Here is a 16,972-nt window from a genome sequence, read left to right on the forward strand (position 1 = left end):
TCCATGTTCATGCGGAAAAACATACATTGGAGAAACTAGTTGATCTATCCACACTAGGATTCAAGAACATGCCGTGGATATAAAACTTAACCGCTCAAAAACCTCAGCCCTAGCCGAACATTCCAACAAAACCAATCATCACGTCTGCATTGAAAACTCTAGGGTAGTAGCCAAAATTGATCATTATCATCATAGAAAACTAAGAGAAGCCATAGAAATAGGTAATTACCCGAACAAACTCAACCGAGACGAAGGATGGAAAATAAGTGACAACTGGATTTCTACTTTAACATCCTAGAACACCCTCGCCTAGCTCAACCCTTCCCCCGATATGCTTGACCTATCACCTCTCTAGCAAACCTCCCTTCTCTCTTCTAAAAAAAAAAATTAAATTAAAAATTTTAATAAAAATTAATTCACAATTTAACTTAAAAACAAAGAACTTTAGACAATTGAGAAAAATTAAAAAAAAAATTCCAAAATAATTGAAATTAGTTCCATAAATCATTACTAATATTGACATTAACATTAACACTTCTTTATGAAACTAAACAAATAAATAAGTTAGCTTCCTTTACTAATAATAACATTAATATCAATTAATATTAATACTACTCATTTATATTATCATTAAAAAATTAATAATAATAATAATATTGTAAAAATAAAACTAGTGTTAATAATTAGTATTAATCAACACCAAAGAACAAAACTAAAATAAAATTAAAACAAAGCAAAAACCAATATAAAATAACTAATTACAAATAAAATAAACAAAAAAACCAATTTAAACCCAAAATAATTAAATTTCAGAATTAAATATTTCAATATAAACCACTCTATTTTAGTATCATTAAGATCAATCTAATTAATTTATTCTAAAAAACAAAACTAGAACAAATTAATTATATAAAATAAAACAAATAAAACAAAAACTAATATAAACAACTAGTTACAAATAAAAATAAATAAAATCAATTTAAGTCTAAATAATTAAATTCTTATTACATAATTAAATTAATTCGATTTAAATCATTATATTTTATCATTATTATATAATTCAAAATCAGATTTAAATTAATTATATAAAATAAAATAAAAACAAAAAACTAATATAAAATAATCTTTTAAAATAAAATAAAAACAAAAAACTAATATAAAATAACCAGTCACAAATAAAACTAAATAAAAATCAATTTAAATAATAAATAAATAAAATTCTCATCATATAATTATACATTTCAAAATTAAAAAACCAAATATTATAAAACAACAATTATGACAGGTCGGCTTCCATGGCCGTCGATGCAAACAATTATGGATGCGAGAACTACGGAAGAAAACTACACACAGAGTACTAATCACAAAAGCCTAAAAACAAGAATTAATATCTCACCAGAATATCATATATATCAAATTAGGTAGGTAATATGTATACCACCTTAAATACATATATATGTATGATAAATCCTTAAATGGAAAGAAAATGTTAATTTTAATTTAAAAATTAAATTTAAAATTAAAATTAATAAAATAATAATATAAATTAATTAAAATTATAAACTAAATAAATCAAATTAATTTATTAAAATAATAATAAACTTTAATCCAATCAAATCTACGTATCCAAATAAAATCAACAAAATCAAATGAGTGAGATTTGACTTTATAAAAGTTACAGGTAACAAAACAATGACAAGGAGATGGGAGGAAGGCGGTGGACAAGGAATTAAAAGGAGGAAGGAGAACAACTTTAACACAGAGGTATAGACAAGGAAGGAGTCTTGATTGTACTAAAGTTTTTGGGCATGGGGATCAGATTGCTTTGATTGGAAAGCATGCTGAGACTGAATACCTAGGTTTTACCCAGTTCGGTTGGGAGGTTTTGACCATTTTGGTAAAGCAGCCGGAACAAGAATTGCAACAGATCAAACAGATTTACGTTGAACACGTTGATATTCATTAGATAAACTGTTTAAATTCTGTATTTAAATTACATATTCTGTTATTTTGAATCTAAGACCCTTACATTAAGGTATTAGAGGAACTCGTTCAAACTCTTCGGCCCTGGTAGACTTTAGATTTCCATTACCACCTCTACGTCTTCCCTTTTAACCCTTTGAAATTTCAACTGTGTTTTCATATTTTCCGTCAAGTTAGACATTACAGACATGGGAAAATTTGAATTTCGACCATTTCTTGTTTTAACTTTGTGTACAAGTGTGATGGTGGGACGATTTTCTTAATTAAATTCCGCAGTTTAAAATCCCCTTGGCTAGCTGAATTAGTTTTTCCTTTAGAAAAAATATGTTGATACTGTTTCGATTTGAAATAACGTGTGTGTAAAAAAAAATAAAAAAATAACACAGAGCATACATACTATAACGAATGATTCCACACGCCATTGAATCATGTTGTTCATATTTATTTATTTTATGCTGGAAAATATTTCTACTTATCTATAATTCTCTGTATAGAGAGCACCATGTATAACTATGTTCAGATTTAATATATAAAATTGGACTTCTCCAGTCCACCTTAACAGAATATTTCATTATACATACTATATCCAGAAACAAAACGGAATTACATGTATTTGCATGGCCTTCTGCTGAGTCACAGATGCATTCTTACAACAGAAACATAGGAGAAACAGAATATAACATAAACTTCGATGGCTGAATCTCATGGCTTCAATTCTCACTTGGCCTCTGTTGATGGCGGTACTTCCTCTTCCACATATACAGGAAGTTGAAACTGGAGAATTTCCATACAACTGTGAATTTTCTTCTTGAAAGCTTCTTTCTTACCCTTCTTAGAAACTGGGCATATTGTGACGAACAAAATTCCCCAATAAACCTATAGTTTTTACCTTGAAACATGCATATTGGCGTGCGTAAGCATTCAACATTAATAGTATACAAAGTAGTGAATGCCCTTTGTTGCATTCATCATTGACTACAGCTAACAGTACAGTCAATTCTTCTATTGCTCACCGCTTGAAGGGCAAGCCGAAATTATGCGTAATTAAAAAAAATAAAAAATTATTAAATAAAAAATCCATTTATCCCAATTTCCATAGGATGGTTATGATGGCTATGCTTTGTACCATTACTAGCTGAAGCTGATATTATCATCGGAGAATCATGATGAAGAGGCAACGGAAGTTCGACCCTTGATCTCAACCCCAGCGAACGCACCTTCTTAGTTGGTTGCAGAACCGGGGACGGAATTACATTCATGTATGACGCTGTCTATAGATTCAATTTATGTAAACTCATCCATTGTTTTGTTCAAATTTTATATAAATTCCCAGACCTGGCGTCCATAACAACTAGTTACAATTCGAAGTTATATATATATATATATATATTTGAAAATTTTATAAATCCATATTTTCTAATTGAGAAAATTTGCAACAGCACGTCTTAATTATTCTGCCCTTCCCCGCGCCTCCTTAAAAGAATTACATTCATGTATGACGTTGTCTGTAGATTCAATTTATGTGAACTCATCATAGTTTTGTTCAAATTTTATATAAATTCCCAGACTTGGCGTCAACAACAACCAGTTGCAATTCCAAAGTTCAAATAGTCGAAAATATATATATATATATATACATATATACATACATACACTGTGAAAATTTTATAAATTCATACTTTCTAATTGAGGAAATTTGCAACAGCATGTCTTCATTATTTTGCCCTTCCCCGCCTCCTTACTCGTCCATAGTGTTCCGCTATCAAGTCCTCCTTACTCGTCCATTGTGTTCCGCTATCAAGTCCGAACTCAAGAGATTAAGCTGCAAATATATGGGCAGGATTTGATTGCCCAACCATGCTTATCATTGCCAAATATACAGGCAGCATCATTCGATACCCTGACCTCTGCGAGTAGGAAATTGGACTGAGCAGAGAAAGAGTGATATGTAACCGCACTATATATAAGTTGCAAATCTAGAGACCTGCATACGCTAAGGAAGCCACGGTGCTCACTCACTTTCTCTCAAAAGTTTGACATGTCGGAACCATCTTTTGAATGGCACTTGGTGTCATTCGAAGCTATTTGACGTATGTCAACCACCAGCTGAATTATTATATGCATTATTAAATTAGTTATAGAATAATAATTGAGAGAATGGTTTTTTTTCCAGTCATTTCTATGATTAATGGCGGCTTGTCCTCTAAGTACGATACAAAAAATAAAAGGGTCACACGATTATAAAAAAAAAATAGCTTTTTAATTTTCGAAAGCCATTTTTATACTAGTTTGTTAGGTTGATATGATTGATATAGGTTTATATTAAGGTTGATATTTTGTTAAGTTACACATTTATGTTTGTATTTACGTGAAGTGAATGTATATAATAATGATTGGAATATTTTAAAGTATGATTTAATAAATAAATAAATTTATTTTATTTTTAATGATTTAAAAAATAAAAATTAGAATTTTATTAAATTGACATTATTTTATTTTTATTTATTTTAAAAATTGAATTAAAATTTTATGATGTTGTGACTATTCTCGACTAATAAGGATGCGTAAGCAGGCTCGACTGTTAAGGCCGCCATCACTTTTAGGGTGCGTAAGCACGCTCGACTAATAAGGATGCGTAAGCAGGCTCGACTGTTAAGGCCGCCATCACCTTTAGGGTGCGTAAGCACGCTCGACTAATAAGGATGCGTAAGCAGGCTCGACTGTTAAGGCCGCCATCACCTTTAGGGTGCGTAAGCACGCTCGACTAATAAGGAGAGGTACTCGACCCCAAGGGAGAGGAGAGGTACTCGACCCCAAGGGAGAGGAGAGGTACTCGACCATAAGGACCTTTAGGTGCTCGACTGTTAAGGCCGCCATCTCCTCTCGATGGCGGCCTTAACAGTCGAGCACCTAAAGGTCCTTATGGTCGAGTACCTCTCCTCTCCCTTGGGGTCGAGTACCTCTCCTCTCCCTTGGGGTCGAGTACCTCTCCTTATTAGTCGAGCGTGCTTACGCACCCTAAAGGTGATGGCGGCCTTAACAGTCGAGCCTGCTTACGCATCCTTATTAGTCGAGCGTGCTTACGCACCCTAAAGGTGATGGCGGCCTTAACAGTCGAGCCTGCTTACGCATCCTTATTAGTCGAGCATGCTTACGCACCCTAAAGGTGATGGCGGCCTTAACAGTCGAGCCTGCTTACGCATCCTTATTAGTCGAGAATAGTCACAACATCATAAAATTTTAATTCAATTTTTAAAATAAATAAAAATAAAATAATGTCAATTTAATAAAATTCTAATTTTTATTTTTTTAAATCATTAAAAATAAAATAAATTTATTTATTTATTAAATCATACTTTAAAATATTCCAATCATTATTATATACATTCACTTCACGTAAATACAAACATAAATGTGTAACTTAACAAAATATCAACCTTAATATATATGCAAGAATTTGTATTTTCAATCTTGATGATTTGCTTTTCCAAGGCATTGCTTTGGAGTTAAAAAAACATACCTTTTAATAGTTTACTCGAGGATTTATGATATGACGAAGGTGTAAAAAATTTTAAAATAGCTTTTAAAAGTTTATGGATAGGCATCGAAATATCCATCAACTATTAACCTGACTATTGCAATATCTAAAAGGTAAATTTATGACCTGACTCATATATATAGTGTTTAATATTTTACTTTATGGTATCGTCAAACTATAAAATAAAAGTAAATAGTTTACAAATAGGTAAAAAAATCATATATATATATATATGATTTTATTTATTAAATCCAATGACTCCAATTGTAGTTGAAACGTAGAATAATTAGATTACTGCTTAAAAATTGATTTCATTTTAATGAGTATTTTTCAGATTTTATAAAAGATATATTATAAGATTGTTGATGGGATATTGAATAAAAGTAGTTGTAATTTTGTTAATATATTTGGATGGGATATTGAATAAAGTATTATAATGGGTATTAAATAAAATTTATAATAATAATAAAAAATATTTTTGAGTTTTGTACCATAATTTTATAAAATTAATTAATGATAATTAATATAATATATAGAGACTTTATATTATAATAGATTTTGCCATATATGTTATGGAAGTCTATTAAGCAATCAAATCAGCTCAATATAACATGTCAAGAGAGAAATCTACATAGGGCATATTTGTATACATTATATTGAGATTTTATTAATATGGGGACTTTATTAAAATAAATTTTAAAACATTTTATATATATATTAATATAATTATTTTTGAGCATTATGTCCAAACTATGAGGAGAAAGGAATTAAAAGGTAAATTATTCTTGTTCAACTCATTTATTTTGTAAATATTTTATAGAATGATTAGGTAAATTACGAAATAAATACTATGGTCTATGAAGACCCATACATCTTACTAATAAATATTAGGCATTAGAATAGAATACCCTGCATTAGCACAAGAAGGTCGCGAGACCACCCTTCTTGACCTTGGTACCAGTAAGACCCTCCTAGCAAGGTAAAAATAGCAAAAAAAATATACCCGTTTGTAAATTTGAAATTGCAAAATTATATGTTAAATCTGAAAGTATATCTTAAATTTTTACAATTTTATTATGTATACAGGAAACACTACGATGGTAAAGACATATCAGTGACGACGACGTGATCGGGCAACATCACCATAATTAATGCCACCACCATCGTCATCACCATCTCCATCGCCACCACCATCCCCGCCACCATCAAAACCATCATCAACACCCATTGCTCCAGCATCAGAGTTGACTGTTATAATGTGCTCATTGGAAGCCATATTGGAAACATTAAAAGGGTCGACAACAGCTAAAACCAAAAAATAGCAACCTCAACCCGAAGAAACAAATCCAGCGGAACCCAAAAGTTCTGAGTATAGACAATCAAAGGAAGATATTTCTAGACTTACTAGTAACACACAAATAACATCTTGTTACATATCGTGACACTTTTTCATTCATACAAGGCCAATAACAATACCTCTGTAATTGTGCCACCGTCTTGCCTACAACAAAATGGCCAACGATAAGAGAAGTATGCACTTCCCTTATGATGTTGACTCTTTCACCTTGTGGAATGCATAACTTGCCAAGATGATACAACAATTTATCATGAACATGGTAATCTAATTCCTCTACTTGGTTTCCTTGACACAAAGTTGCATATACATATTTAAAATCTTCATCTAAAGCATACTGTTCAACATAGCTCTCATGCATGATAGAATTATGCTTAAGAAAACTGATGCACTAACTATTAGGGGAATTTTGAGGTTTAAAATGGACCTCCTAAGGAAATTATAAAATAATAGTGGAAATACTAAAATAATATTAGATTACATTATCAAATTTTTTAGGGAAAAAAGAAAAAACCATTTTTTTAGCTCGTATTTTCAACTTATCACCTTATGGTTTTACTCAAATTTCGAGCGACAACACTTGTTGGATGAAAAATTTGATTCCTCATCCAAGGAGTACCCATGTTGCATACTTTCGATGGACCCTACTATACAAAACATGAGAAATACATAAAAAATGTGATTGCAATCACATTTTTCATGTATTTTTCATGTTTTGTGTAGTAGGGTCCATCAAAAGTATGCAACATGGGTACTCCTTGGATGAAGCATTAAATTTTGCATCTAATGAGTACCCTTGCTCGAAATTTGAGTAAAACCTAAGGGAGATAATTTTAAAATATGAGTTGAAAAGTAGTTTTATTATTTTAATATTTTTTAATCATTTTACTACTCCAAAAATGGTGAATCGTCCCCCATGATTGACATCATCATCTTGAATCCTATTGGTCCTTATAAATTTTATTTTGGTTGTACATTTTTCTTAAGAGACTCATTTTAGACCTCAAAATTCCCCTAATGCAATTGGTCTAGATAGCATGTCAACAACTTTGTTATAGATACCTTTCTTATACCTTATCACCAAGTGAAATTGCTGCAAGAAACCCATCCATCTGAAATGTCTTGCTTGTTGTAGCTTGTTTGTAATTGCAAGTATTGCAATGGTTGATGATCAGTGTGAATGATAGTTTCCTTTCCCATCAAATAGTGTTTTCATTTTTTCACACTTTCCACCAAAGCATACAATTCTTTGTCATACGTAAGATAGTTAACTACTACATCATTAAAAGTTTAAGAATGGTAACAAATGGGCTTACCATGTTGCATCAAGACCGCTCCCATAGCATAGTCACTTGCATCAGTTTGTATCTCAAATGGTTGTCTTAAATCAAGAAGTGCAAGAACTGGTGTTGTAATAATTCTCTCTTTCAATGCATCAAAGGCTTTCTGTTGTTTGCCTCCCCACTGAAAAGCCTATTTCACACTTGTCAAGGCATGTAATGGAGCTGCAACTGATGAGAAGTTATAAACAAACTTTCTCCAATATTGGGTTTCTCCCAAAAAGCTCCTAACCTCTGTTACATTATTGGGTTTAGGCCAATCCACAATGAATTTCACCTTTGAGGGATCTATCTTCAATTCACCCCCTCCAACAATATGACCCAAATACACTAACGAGGTTTTTCCAAATTCACATTTACACATCCAACTTTTCTTTCTTCAAGACATCTAAGACTTACCTAACATGCTTGACATGCTCTTCACGAGTCTCAATGAAAATCAATATGTCATCTAAATAGACTATCACAAAGTCATCAAGAAAAGTTCTTAAGACATCATTCATAACTCTCATTAATGTCGCAGGAGCATTACAAAGCCCAAATGACATAACCAACCTTTCAAACAAACCTTGCTTTGTTTTGAAAGTTGTCTTCCATATGCCTCCTTCAGCTATCCTAATCTGATGATAGCCACTTCTCAAGTCTAACTTAGTGAAATAAACAACATCTTTCAACTGATCAAGTAAATCATCAATTCGAGGAAGAGGGTAACAATTCTTTACCATGATCTTATTCAAGGCTCTGAAATCCACACACATGTACTATGTACCATCTTTCTTTGGTACTAAAACAATTGGAGACCCGCATGACAATGTGCTTGGTCTGATGACCCCTTTATCAAGCAACTCTTGGATTTGTTTCTTGATTTCTGCATTCTCCATGACTGACATCTTGTACATGCCAATGTTTGGAAGAGGACAATCTTGCTACAATTGGATCTCATGTTGGATTCCTCTTTTAGGAGGTAATCCTTCAAGTTCCTGAAACATGTTATCATAGGTATTAACAAACTTAACCAAATCAGATTTTAATCTTGCTTCACATCCTTGGAAATCTTCATTTTCAACATTCTCTTTGGGTTTGATCATCAAGAGTACAAAATTCTTACTAGCATTAACAAAGCTCTTCATTTGTCCAGCATTCACAAGTGATAAGTTCAACTTCTTGCTATGTGCTCTAACAATGTACTCAATCCCATTTTTAAACAAATGATATTTGTTCTCATGGTGATGAAAGATGGCTCTCCTATCATATAGATATGGGCTTCCCAAAACAATACCACAAATGTCAAGTGGAATTACATCAAGCTCTACCTCATCTATAAAGTTTGTAGTGATGGCAAATTTCAGTTTACATCTTTTTGTCACATGCAATTTTGCATTGTCACATATCCAACCTAAAGGATAAGGTTTAGGATGAGGAATGGTTTCCAAGTTTAATTTCTTAACAATGTCTTTTGAAATAAGGTTTGCTTGTGATCCACTATCAAACAAAGTATCTATCTTGGTATGTTTTGAAATGACTCTAATGTGGAAAATCTCTATTCTTTCTTTTTCATGTTGAGTTTCATTGAGGTTACTAGAAGAACTAGTACTTGCAATAGAGTCCTTACCTTTAAATCCCATGGCTATGATATTTGTTTCATCCCCATAATCATATCCTAAATCATGTTGTGTAGTTGCAACAGTCTTTTGTTTGCCTTTGTTGTTAAATTTTTTGGGTCTCATTTCAGGATGAAGTTTCCAACAATGGTCATTATCATGGCCTGCTTTTGAATAATGTTTACACCTGAGTTTTTCTCCCTCCTTCTTGACTGAAGCATTCTTCTTCCCTTTTCCTTTGAATTCCCCCTTTCCTTTGTCTCCACTCTTGAATGGCTTATTGCTGCCCTTTTGGGGAACATTCTTCCCTCTTGCTTCTAAATGAGTTGTCCGAACACAAACTTCATCTAGTTTTGTAGGCTTAAACATGATAATTGTGTGTTTCAAATAACTATGTAAAACTCCAATGTATTTCAGTAGAGTTCTCTTGAGAGGATAAATCTATACCCAAAATCAAAGCTCTTTTCCTAAATTCTTGAGTATAGCTGGTCACATTTTGACCCTTAGCTTGTTTAAAGTTTTTCCAATCCATTATAGCTTTTTGCATGTATGCTTATGGATAAAATTGTCTTCTTATTGCAAAAACAAAATCATTCCAAGAGGATAAAACCTTACCACTTTTCTTCATGTCCTCTTGAGTTTTGGCCTCCCACCAAATGAGTGTTGCACTTTCCAACCTAAGAGAAGAAAGCTTAAATTTGGTTTCATCATCCTTGATTCTTTGTATCCTGCAATACACTTCAATATGACGAGCCTAATTATCCAATTTCTTAGCATTTACCTCTCCATTGTACATAGACAAATCAAACTTTATGTCAAGCTTTAACAAGGGAGGTTTACCATGTCCCTTTGGAGAATTTGGAGGTCTTTGTGAAGGGCTACAATTAGAAGAAGATGAGGATGAGGATGAGGATGGAGGTGAAGGTGGTAGCTTGTCACCATCCCCTCCATTCCCTTTTGGAGGTTTGTCTCCATTTCCTTTTGGAGGTTTTGAGCTCTCTCCTTGTAACCTTGAGTTCCTCTCCTCATAAAGAACTTTCACCATTTCAAAGAAAGAATTTTTGAAATTTCTCTCATCTTCAGGCATCCTTTCATGACCTTCTTCATGTGCCATGATTGGTGAAACTTGATATATGTGTGTTCTCCTTGAAACAATTTGAGACCTTGGCTCCACAAGCTCTCCTTCTTATCTTTTGAGCTTCAACCTTATAAGCATCAGGAAACACTTGAAAACAAAAGCAAACCTTCAAAATAACCTTGAGCTCTAATACCAAACTGATATGTTATACAAACTTGAAAGTGAGAGGAAAATTTGAAAGTAATTTTTTATGTCTTTTAGGCAATGGATCACTTTGAAAAAGCACATAAAATAATGGCATTAAAACTCAGTTAACAACATAAAAAAAAGCAAATATACCATATATAGAAACACAAGACAAAAAAATGATAAAGGAGGTCACCCCTCTCCTGGGCTACATCTACTGGTCCAACTTCCAATGGTAGGCCTCTTTCACTAAGTGCTCAAATTTGCATTTACATGGATTTAGTGCTCAGAATGTAAAAATTATGCCTCCAATGGCTCCAAAATAGTAAAAAACTCCAAGTTGGGCTCAATTTGACCAAAACCTGAAGAATTTATGCTTCAGAGAAGTTTTCTACTAACTGCTCTACAAACTGGACTGCTCTGCTAATTGTTCTACGAATTCTGCCATTCCAAGGCCCGCCAAGCGCCAATTTTGCCCGGCAGTGAGATTCTTCTGGTTTGGGTGCAATTTGTTGGTTCGTTTAAATGCCCTTTGACCCCTTTCGGTGGCCGGGGCTAACTGCCCACCCTTGTCGGCATAGTCCCCCGGTCCGTCAGTATATGGTTCCATGTCACATATAACCCGAGGCTGGTCCCCATATTTCTGCACCCGTCTGCTAGCTCTCCACACGATCTGCCTTCGGTTACATGGCTAATGTTTATACTGTGGGCTGGGGCTAAGCTTCGAGCCCTTGGTCACTTCGCTCATTGTCTCGTGGGTAGTGCAGTGACCAGTGGCTAGGGGCTTAGCGTCAACCCCCTCCCCAAACCTTTAACCACCCAAACTTCAAATATATATTCGCGACTATATGGGCTAAGTAACAACCTACAATCTATTGGTAAAGCGTTGTGTTACAAACCTTGAGGTCACGAGTTCGAATCCGATCGGGCCTCCAGCCGACCCATACAAAAATTTTACACTGTGTTGGGGTGCCATATGGTAGCCTATGATTGGGTCATGTGGCACCCAACCATTGGGCCAACAAAAAATTCCATCAACCAACCAGAAATTTCCAAATCAAACCATTCAAACAAGGCCACTTGGCAACTTGCCATTGGCCTATGAGGTACAATCAGCTTGCCTAGTCAGTGGTTCTACATCCAACCTGCAAATTTTTTACTTGTTTGGGAAAACGATAAGAACATGATATCAAGAGCATATGATATTGGTTTTGCGCGATTCAAGTTGTGTTGGATTCAAGTCGTCGAGCTCTATGCTTTGGAATTGGTTTCAAGAACTTTTGAACACTTTGAATTTTGAGCACTTCACAAATCTCTTGAATCACAAGGTAACTTGCTCCCCTCTTGTGTGTCTCTCCATTTTATCGACTTGCTCTTATAATCTCTCGCTGGAGCTTCAATGACCATGATTAAATCCTCATCAACGACTAAGATCATCTCATACTTGATCTGTGTCATTTTCCAAAAGACTCTAGAGCGTAAGTTGATTTTCTCAATTAATTCACTTTAACTAACCACTTTTCCTTAGTTAGACTTCGGAAATATTTAAATGATGGCTAATTAATTTAATTAAGGCATTTCACAAGCTTATCTCGCGAAACCTTTTCTGGGTTTTGGAGATCTTGTGTTTGTTAACCTCTTAGACACAAATTAAGACTAGAATGCCTATCTGATGCTACCAAATCAATAAAAAACTAACACTCCCTCTTAGCAAGGAAGATTTTCTCTCCATTCCAACATCTCTCCTCCATAGCCAGATCACGCTGCTGGTGTTTGACATCTGCAACATAGTCACAATCCACCAAGCTACTGCACATACTGTGCCTCCCTGCGCTGCTTCCAACATTTCCTATGTTTCATCTAATCTCACGCTATTATTGTTGATGCAACTATTGCAACTGAGAATTGATCTACTATCCCTGCAATTGGCTTATGCAACTGTCCCTTGATTCTTCTGATTACAACTAGCTCTGCTTTGTCTACTAAGTATCTGACTGCACCCAACTCTCTTTGCACCCCTCTAGTATCTAACTGCAACTAGCTTTGTATTGTCCCTTAAGATCTGACTGCATCTTGCTGACATCTCGGTCCTCCTAGCACTGAATATCGTGGGCCCTCGTAGCCAAGGTTATGATCCATGTGAAGAGTATGATGTGACAACTACTACTCTTCCATGGACCTTACCCAATCATGAAACTCTGAATCATTATGCTCCTCCAGCTGGAGGTATAGAGAATATCAATGCAAATCCCTCCAACCTAGACATCAACTCATCTATCTCTATTGAAGTTGTTGTCTACCCTTGCCCTTCTTGTCCTTCTTTCTCTTTGGACACTGGGTGACGTAGTGACCAAACTCACCACATCTGAAGCATCTGACCTTCGACATGTCCTTTCTATTCTTCTCACCTCCCTTTGAGTTTTGTCCCTCACTGGGACCTATCTTTGCCTTTCCCTTACTAACAAGGGATACATTTTCATCTTCCTTCTCAACCTTCAGTCCTCTACCTCTGTTGTTGGTAGTACCCTCGAAAAGAGTGAGCCCTAGCTCCTCTTGAGTGAAGTCACTCCACAGACATTCCCAATCTGACAATTTATATCGTCTAGGAATTCCCTGAACGAAAGTTTCCCACTCTCTGGAAAAGTCGTTTATAGCACAAGTTCTTTGTCATTACGATTCTCTCCTACAACTACTAGCTCATCATGAACATTCTGAAGTCTTCTAAGATTAGAAGTAACTCCTTCACCCTTCTACATCTTTGTGGTCCTTAGGTTCCCCTTGAGAATCATTTTACGATTCTTTGGTGGATCTTGCTATAGCTTCACAACAACATCCCACATATCTTTTTTCTTATCCTTCTCTGTAATACGCAGGGGAATATGATCCTAAACCTTGTCTAAGACCATCCTCTTAGCTTTGGCCATATCTTTCTTGTAGTCGAGATACTAGATAGGATCTATCTGTTCTGCTACAATTGTTGTCAGGAACTCCTTCAGACCATACTCATCTAAAAGGAATAGCATCTTGGCCTTCCAGACACCAAAGTTAGAAGCTCCGTCAAGTCTATCTTGATCTCTGAGACCTACTGCGACCATCTTTGCAAAACTCAAATAAACTAGAGACTGGATCTGGAATTCTCCTCTTTCCCTTCTTGACTACCTTTCGGCTACTCGTACTCCCTCAAGCATACTCCCATTGCCTATTACACCTCATTAGGCAACTCGCCCAACCTTCTGGAAGTCCTTCTCTAGAATTTGGCACATGATTTTCTCCTCCTAAAGCTCGCACTAGCTGACTGGAAAAACTACTACGCCCTACTGTTGCTAGAAATCACAATCTCCTCCTGGAAATTGGTAATTAGAAATCCTCTAAGAATTTCTGGAAATTCCTTTGTGTGCTTTTCTCTTCATGCCTTGTGCAGATCTACAACTAAAACCCTTGCTACAAAACTTCTACCCCAAAATCTGCTCAATGAATCAACTAATCTTCCCATCGGAACTTCTTCACGGAAACCACAATGCCTTCTGGAACTTTGTTCTAGGCCAATTGAACTTTCCCTGCACTTTGCCTCTAGAAATTGATTTTTTTACCCAATAATTCGCACTGCTTGGCTGGCCTGCATAGATCTAAGCTTTGTGTTTCAGATCTCCCTCTTAGATTGCATGATCTCATAATATTTCGCCTCTGAGCCTCTGATATGATCTTCAATTCTCCGATACCATGTGAAAAATTCTTGATTACAATTACTAGATATTATTCTCCTAATTGTTAGCAGTTTAATTGTATATGGAATTTAACAAATAATTCACAATTGGAATCTTCACCATAAAATATGTTGCAGAAAATAAAAAAATCAGGAACGGAAAAATATATGCACACACAAACAATCGACACAATTATTTTGGATTGAACAGCCCTTGGAAAAAACCCTGAAGGTAAAATTGGTGCAACATGTGAGAATTTATTTTATTGGAAATTATTATAACTAGACGCCCAACTGGCAATCCTTCAGAAATAATCTGGCAAAATCTACTAGAGAAATCTTCTCCCTTCTACAAACATTTCAGCCTCCCTTTGTCCTGCTCGAACCCTCTCACTAGTAACTCGACCTTCCTGGAATTTGCATTGCCTAGCCTAGAAAATTCATATTGCTTGCTACTCAGCTCTAACTGAGCCGTCCAACCTTCCTTTGCTTCCGGAAATGACTCACTTTGCGTTCCGGGTGATCTATCGGCCTTCAACAACTGAAACGACCCTTTTTCCAGCACTTGCACTGGGGTTTCTGGCTGCTTGCATTAGCTATTCAACCTCTCTGCAAAATAATTTTAGCCTCCATTTTCCTACCTCTCAGGCATTGGAAAGCTCTCCAGAATTCTCCTCTACTACTCCCTCAATCACTGATGCTCTCCTTCTCTGGTTCAAACTCTCTTCCTTGTTGAATCACTGCACTTGGATAACTTGATCTACCAAGGTAACTTGCTACCCTCTTGTGTCTCTCTCCATCCCATCGACTTGCTCTTATAATCTCTTGCTAGAGCTTCAACGAGCATGATTAGATCCTCATCAATGACTAAGATCATCTCAGACTTTATCCATGTTATTTTCTGGAAGTCTCTAGAGCATAAGTCGATTTCCTCAATACATTCACTTTAATTAACCACTTTTCCTAAGTGAGACTTAGAAAATATTTAAATGATGACTAATTAATTTAATTAAAGTGTTTCGTAAGTTTACCTCACAAAACCTTTTCTAGGTTTTGGATATCTCGTGTTCCTTAGCCTCTTAGACACAAATCGAGACTAGACCACTTGTTCAATGCTACCAAATCAATAAAAAACTAACACGGTGGTGACATGTGGGATGGGGTTTCCGTGTGTCAACTAATGTGGCATTGTATGGTGGGGACACATAGACCAGTCATTTCCACGTGTCAACCAGATGTCAATAGTACAAATGCTAACATAGTGCTAAGATGAGTAACTATTGTGAGAGCCATAAATTCGTGTACAAAGCTTGGAATTAGATGAAATTTATATCATTGGAAAGATCTTGACGAGTAGAAGATAATGGTGATCTCATAAAAGAGTTATAACGTGCTTGAAAACAAATGAATTTTGATAATTACACTTCCTTAAGGTGACCTATGAATTTGGGTCTATACACTTCGCATCCTTATATAGATCTTGAGGGGATTGGGTGGGTTATACATTCATCTTCACAACAACTGCTCAAAGTTTTCGCTAGATGACAACCTAGTATACCCCTCTCTCTCTCTCTCTCTCTCTCTCTCTCTATCTATATATATATATATATATATATATATATATATATATATATATATATATAGTGCCCATAATGATATCACTAAAACCTAAGAGTTGCACCTCAAAACCAAATCCTAGATTGATAAAGCTTTGTGTAGGGAATGCTTCATAAATTATCTATCTCAAAATCATTTTCCATGTGGGATTATTCAAAACACACCTTGGGCCAAAGGAAGCATTAATGCGAAACAAAACCCCATCATAGGGATATGCCATTGTAATGATAGATTATAATTACGCACATCCAAAAGATAACAATCATACACCAAAAAAGGGTTTGCAAGGCATTACATTGACATTTTTTATGATATACTGTGAAGATGCTATGATAACAAGTTGGGGATATGCATCCCAAATCTAGCTTACAAATTGACAAAGCTTTGAATGCAGTTAATGCCTTGTAAACAACCTCCATCTCGTAATTGTTATTCATGTGTAATTCTTAACAACATCCACACACGTCAAGAGAAATATTAATGTGAAATAAAAACACATCATATAGATATGATAATGTAGTAATAACTTGTAATCACAAACATAGAATTTATAACAACCACAAGCCAATGAG

General features: G+C 34.9%; 1 protein-coding gene across 1 annotated transcript in view; it reads right to left on the reverse strand.

Moving 5' to 3' along the window:
- LOC149225744 (putative alpha-mannosidase At5g13980) overlaps positions 1–4,017 on the reverse strand; it is a 67,354-nt gene extending 63,337 nt beyond the window's left edge. Inside the window, exon 1 of the mRNA XM_089380006.1 lies at positions 3,663–4,017. The gene's annotated coding sequence lies outside the window, so the exon portion shown is untranslated. The remainder of the gene's footprint in view (positions 1–3,662) is intronic.
- Between the last annotated feature and the right edge of the window lie 12,955 nt (positions 4,018–16,972).

The sequence above is a fragment of the Pinus tabuliformis genome, chromosome J (genome assembly GCF_031772625.1).
Source record: "Pinus tabuliformis cultivar Carrire ecotype Pingquan chromosome J, CPIR1, whole genome shotgun sequence".
Lineage (NCBI taxonomy): Eukaryota > Viridiplantae > Streptophyta > Pinopsida > Pinales > Pinaceae > Pinus > Pinus tabuliformis.